Source organism: Macrobrachium nipponense, chromosome 4 (assembly GCF_015104395.2).
Source record: "Macrobrachium nipponense isolate FS-2020 chromosome 4, ASM1510439v2, whole genome shotgun sequence".
NCBI classification, from domain to species: Eukaryota; Metazoa; Arthropoda; class Malacostraca; order Decapoda; family Palaemonidae; genus Macrobrachium; species Macrobrachium nipponense.
The window spans coordinates 115,896,665-115,903,220 of record NC_061100.1 but is presented as its reverse complement, the minus strand read 5'-3'; positions in this window follow the sequence as shown (position 1 = coordinate 115,903,220).

The following is a 6,556-nucleotide window of genomic DNA, read 5'->3' as shown; positions in this document are numbered from 1 at the left end:
GTAGTATATGCAAGTATTGAGACCTTTATGCATTGCATAACCCATATTTTGCATATATGGAAGGCATTGAACTTACGGGTTTTTACGCCACGCCAGAGGTTGCCACAGTAGTATATGCAAGTATTGAGACCTTTATGCATTGCATAACCCATATTTTGCATATATGAAAGGCATTGAACTTACGGGTTTTTACGCTGCGCCAGAGGTTGCCACAGTAGTATATGCAAGTATTGAGCCCATTATGCATTGCATAACCCATACTATGCATATATATGGAAGGCATTGAACTTACTGGTTTTTACGCCGCGCCAGAGGTTGCCACAGTAGTATATGCAAGTATTGAGCCCATTATGCATTGCATAACCCATATTTTGCATATATGAAAGGCATTGAACTTACGGGTTTTTACGCCGCGCCAGAGGTTGCCACAGTAGTATATGCAAGTATTGAGCCCATTATGCATTGCATAACCCATATTTTGCATATATGGAAGGCATTGAACTTACGGGTTTTTACGCCACGCCAGAGGTTGCCACAATAGTATATGCAAGTATTGAGCCCATTATGCATTGCATAACCCATATTTTGCATATATGAATGGCATTGAACTTACGGGTTATTACGCCGTGCCAGAGGTTTCCACAGTGGTATATGCAAATATTGAGCCCATTATGCATTGCAAAACCCATATTTTGCATATATGAAAGGCATTGAACTTACGGGTTTTTACGCCACGCCAGAGGTTGCCACAGTAGTATATGCAAGAATTGAGCCCATTATGCATTGCAAAACCCATATTTTGCATATATGAAAGGCATTCTGGGCCAGCAAGCAACCAGTAGTACCCCGGTTGCTGGCTGCCCACCAGCGTCCGTCTGGTTTATTAGGCCAAGTGTTCTTCAAGGCCTAGAGTTGTTTAGGTCCTTATCGGAGTTGTTTTCTGGGCCAGCAAGCAACCAGTAGTCCCCCGGCTACTGGTTGCCCACCAGCGTCAGTCTGGTTTATTAGGCCAAGTGTTCTTCAAGGCCTAGACTTATTTAGGTCCTTATAGGAGTTGTTTTCTGGGCCAGCAAGCAACCAGTAGTCCCCCGGCTACTGGTTGCCCACCAGCGTCTGTCTAGTCCAGTATTCCAAGTGTTCTTCAAGGCCTAGGCTTGTTTAGGTCCTTATCGGAATTGTTTTCAAGGCCAGCAAGCAACCAGTAGTCTCCCGGCTACTGGTTGCCCACCAGCATCTGTCTGGTTTATTAGGCCAAGTGTTCTTCAAGGTCTAGACTTGTTTAGGTCCTTATAGGAGTTGTTTTCTGGGCCAGCAAGCAACCAGTAGTCCCCCGGCTACTGGTTGCCCACCAGCGTCTGTCTAGTCCAGTATTCCAAGTGTTCTTCAAGGCCTAGGCTTCTTTAGGTCCTTATCGGAGTTGTTTTCTGGGCCAGTAAGCAACCAGTAGTCCCCCGGCTACTGGTTGCCCACCAGCGTCTGTCTAGTCCAGTATTCCAAGTGTTCTTCAAGCCTAGGCCTTGTTAGGTCCTTATCGAGTTGTTTTTCAGGGCCAGCAAGCAACCATATCCCTCGCTACTGGTTTGCCGCACCAGCGTCTGTCTAGTCCTTATTCCAAGTGTTCTTTCAAGTCCTAGGCTCTTTAGGTCTTTATCGGAGTTTGTTTTCAGGCCAGCAAGCAACAGTAGTCCCCACCGCTCGGGTTGCCCACCGCGTCTGTCTAGTCCAGTATTTCAAGTGTTCTTCAAGGCCTAGGCTTCTTTAGGTCCTTATTTTTCGGAGTGTTTTCAGGGCAGCAAGCAACCAGTAAGTCCCCGGCTACCTGGTTGCCCACCAGCGTCTGGTCTAGTCCTGTATTTTCCAAGTGGTTCTTTCACGGCCTTTAGGACTTCTTTAGGTCCTTATCGGCGTTTGTTTTCAGGGCCGCAAGCAACAGTTAGTTCCCACCCCCAGCTACTGGTTGCCCACCAGCGTCTAGTCTAGTCCAGTATTCCAAGTGTTCTTCAAGGCCTAGGCTTCTTTAGGTCCTTATCGGAGTTGTTTTCTGGGCCAGTAAGCAACCAGTAGTCCCCCGGCTACTGGTTGCCCACCAGCGTCCGTCTACGCCAGTATTCCAAGTGTTCTTATAGGCTTAGGCTTGTTCAGGTCCTTATCTGAGTTGTTTTCAGGGCCAGCAAGCAACCAGTAGTCCCCCGGCTACTGGTTGCCCACCAGCGTCTGTCTGGTCCAGTATTCCAAGTGTTTTTCAAGGCTTTGGCTTGTTCAGGTCCTTATCGGAGTTGTTTTCAGGGCCAGCAAGCAACCAGTAGTCCCCCGGCTACTGGCTGCCCACCAGCGTCTGTCTAGTCCAGTATTCCAAGTGTTCTTCAAGGCCTAGGCTTCTTTAGGTCCTTATCGGAGTTGTTTTCAGGGCCAGCAAGCAACCAGTAGTCCCCCGGCTACTGGTTGCCCACCAGCGTCTGTCTAGTCCAGTCTTCCAAGTGTTTTTCAAGGCTTTGGCTTGTTAAGGTCCTTTTCGGAGTTGTTTTCTGGGCCAGCAAGCAACCAGTAGTCCCCCGGCTACTGGTTGCCCACCAGCGTCTGTCTAGTCCAGTATTTCAAGTGTTCTTCAAGACTTAGGCTTTTTCAGGTCCTTATCTGAGTTGTTTTCAGGGCCAGCAAGCAACCAGTAGTCCCCCGGCTACTGGTTGCCCACCAGCGTCTGTCTAGTCCAGTATTCCAAGTGTTCTTCAAGACTTAGGCTTGTTCAGGTCCTTTTCGGAGTTGTTTCTGGGCCGCAAGCAACCAGGGGCGTAGGGTTTTTGTTTTTTCCCCCCCCCCCACCGGCTACTTGGGTCCCACCAGCGTCCGTCTAGTCCAGTATTCCAAGTGTTCTTCAAGACTTAGGCTGGTTCAGGTCCTTTTCGGAGTTGTTTTCAGGGCCAGCAAGCAACCAGTAGTCCCCCGGCTACTGGTTGCCCACCAGCGTCTGTATAGTCCAGTATTTCAAGTGTTCTTCAAGACTTAGGCTTGTTCAGGTCCTTTTCGGAGTTGTTTTCTGGGCCAGCAAGCAACCAGTAGTCCCCCAGCTACTGGTTGCCCACCAGCGTCCGTCTACGCCAGTATTCCAAGTGTTCTTCAAGACTTAGGCTTTTTCAGGTCCTTATCGGAGTTGTTTTCAGGGCCAGCAAGCAACCAGTAGTCTCCCGGCTACTGGCTGCCCACCAGCGTCTGTCTAGTCCAGTATTTCAAGTGTTCTTCAAGGCCTAGGCTTCTTTAGGTCCTTATCGGAGTTGTTTTCAGGGCCAGCAAGCAACCAGTAATCCCCCGGCTACTGGCTGCCCACCAGCATCTGTCTAGGCCAGTATTCCAAGTGTTCTTCATGGCCTAGGCTTCTTTAGGTCTTTATCGGAGTTGTTTTCAAGGGAACCAGCAAGCAACCAGTGTAAGTCCCCCGGACTACTGGGTTGCCCACCAGCGCCCTGGTCTAGTCCAGTATTCCGAAGTGTTCTTCAGAAACTTAGGACTTGTTCAGGTCCTTTTCGGAGTTTGTTTTCTGGGCCAGGCCAAGCAAGAACCAGTATGCTTCCCCGGCGGACACTGGTTTGACCCACCAGCGTTACCGTCTAGTCCAGTATTTCAAGGTTTTCTTCAAGACTTAGGGCTTTTTCAGGTCCTTATCTGAGTTGTTTTCAGGGCCAGCAAAGCAACCAGTAGTCCCACCCCGGCTACTGGTTGCCCACTCCAGCGGTCTGTCTAGCTCCAGTATTCCAATTGTTTCCTTCAAGGAGGAGGCAAGGCCTACAGGCTTGTTTAGGTCCTTATCGGACGTTGTTTTCTGGGCCAGCAAGCAACCAGTAGTCCCCCCCGGATACAATGGTTGCCCACCAGCGTCTGGTATAGTCCAGTATTCCAACGTGTTTTCAAGGCTTTGGCTTGGTTCAGGTCCTTTTCGGAGTTGTTTTTCACTGTGGGCCAGGCAAACGCAAACTCCAGTAGTCCACCCCGGGCTACTGCGGTTGCTCAACCAGCGTCTGTCTAGTACCAGTATTCCAATGTTTTCTTCAAGGCCTAGGCTTTTTCAGGTCCTTCATCTGAGTTGGGCCCAGCAAGCAACCAGTAGGTCCCCGGCTAATGGTTGCCCCCGTGGTCTTGTCCCTAGTAGATTCCAAGTTTTCTTCACAAGGACTTAGGCTTGTTTAGGTCCTTGTCGGAGTGTTTTCTGGGCCAGCAAGCAACAGTAGTTCCAACGGGCTTACTGGGTGCCCCAAACAAGCGTCTGTTAGTTCCAGTATTCCAATTGGTTCTTCAAGGCTTCAGGTTGTTTAGGTCCTTTCCGGAGGATTGTTTTCTGGGCCAGCAAGCAACCAGTAGTCCACCGGCTACGGTTGCCCAACCAGCGTCTTCTAGGTCCAGTATTCCAATTTTGGGTTTCTTCAGGCCTTTAGGCTTGTTTAGGGTCCCCCTTTACGGTGGCCAACCAGCGTTGTCTAGGGTTTTTCAGTTATTCAATTGTTTTCAAGGCCCTTAGGCTTGTAGTCATTTATTCGGAGTTGGTTTTACTGGGCAAGCAAAGCAACCCAGTAGTCCCCCCCCCCCCCGGATTAATGTGCCCACCAGCGTCTTGGGTTTAGTCCAGTAAGTATTTCAAGTGTTTCTTTTTCAAGCTTTTTGGTTTGGCTTGTTCAGGTCCTTTTCGGAGTTGTTACTGGGCCAGCAAGCAACCAGTAGTCCCCCGGCTACTGGTTGCCCACTAGCGTCTGTCTAGTCCAGTATTCCAATTGTTCTTCAAGGCCTAGGCTTTTTCAGGTCCTTATCTGAGTTGTTTTCAAGGCCAGCAAGCAACCAGTAGTCGCCCGGCTACTGGTGCCCACCAGCGTCCGTCTAGTCCAGTATTCCAAGTGTTCTTTAAGACAGGCTTGTTTAGGTCCTTATCGGAGTTGCAAGACATGCTTGTCGTTGTCTTCTTTAGGATCCTCATTCCAGGTGTTCTCCAGAGATCATCATATTTTCTGAGTCTAGTCTTTAGTTTTCAATTGTAGTATCCTGTGTCAGTGTATTATTTCCTGTGACTTTATCTCCTTTGGTCGGTTTACTGCATCTGCAAAGAAAAAGAAAAAGATTAATTTGAAAGGGTGAGAGAGAGACCTCTAGCACTCGCACATTTATTCCCTTACACTCTTCCATCCATCTTCCACATAAGCTTTGATACTCACAAGCATTCACACGAGTGAGCGCTCACTCTTTCTCTCTTTCACACACACACACACAGACAAGCACTCAATCTCTCTCCACCTAACTCCCTCTTTCGGTTGTCTTATGGTTACTTTCTCAATATTCCTCCTGGATTCTGAAGAATGGAAGAGGATGGAGAAGATTCCTTCCTCCCTTTCTCTCTCATCCGAAATGGAAGAAATGGATTCTTTAGGCTTCAAATCCATTGTTGCATCGGTGTGATCCAGGAAGGGAAATCGAAAATTCTCCAGATTGAGGAGGAGAGTAGCCTACTATTCCGAAGAAAGGCGAAACATTCCGATTCAGATTTGAAACAGCAGCTACTTTGGGCTGTGAATTTTGGATCGGGTCGGGGTTAGGGCTTTTCTTTCGATGAAATTTTATGGCAATTTCACGCTGGGTCTTCGGATACTGTCAATTCTGTGATCTATATCATCTCGGTTTTTTTTCTTTTTTTTTTCTTTTTTTGCCAGGTTCATCCCTCGGAACTCTATCACGGAGATTCCGGAACTCACGGAATTACCTTCATATCTCTCATATTTCTAAAGATATTTTCAATATTAAGACACCGTTTTAAAGGTAAAATTCTCGGCTTCAATTTGATATATTTAATTACTTGGATTTTGTATGTAAATGGCATTAAAATCTTGTTAAATGACTGCGGCCTAAGTTAAGTTTTCGTCGCCGAATTTCATTTAGATGTCGACGCAGGAGTTGGGTTTTTCATCCTTCCATTGTTCACAGTGGGCCAGAACAGCATTTTTTTTTGGATCAAAATTATGTTTTCTTTCTCATCCAATCATTATTTATAATTTTCATTTATAAACGTTTAGAGTATTATTATATTCAAGAATATTTAACATGAGTGATGCGTTTAACCATGTTTGTGTTTTGTTTAGAACTAAACTATTTGATACCTTTATTCAGTGCAGAAAAGATCAGAAAAAAATTAGGGAGAGTATTTCCATCAAATACTTTGTCTTTGAAGCTTTTTACAATCAAATTCATTTCAATGAACGCGAAGAATAACATTTTGGGTTTACTATATAATAACGAGAATAGAAATTGAAGCATTTCAAAATGATCTAAAATAACAAGGAACTTTAAGACTACATATTATACAAATCAAACTGGCCGAACCGGAAAAAATTTATAACCAAATAATTCCTACATCAAAGGGTTCTGATAGGTCCCTAGTACTATTTGCAAAAAGAAAGAAAGAAAAACGAAAAAAACGGGGGCACTAGCAAATTTTTAAGGGGGCAAACACCACCGAAATCGCGATGTTTTTAGACTTTCGCGTTATACTCCTAAACTATGCATTTTATCGAGGACATTATTATAT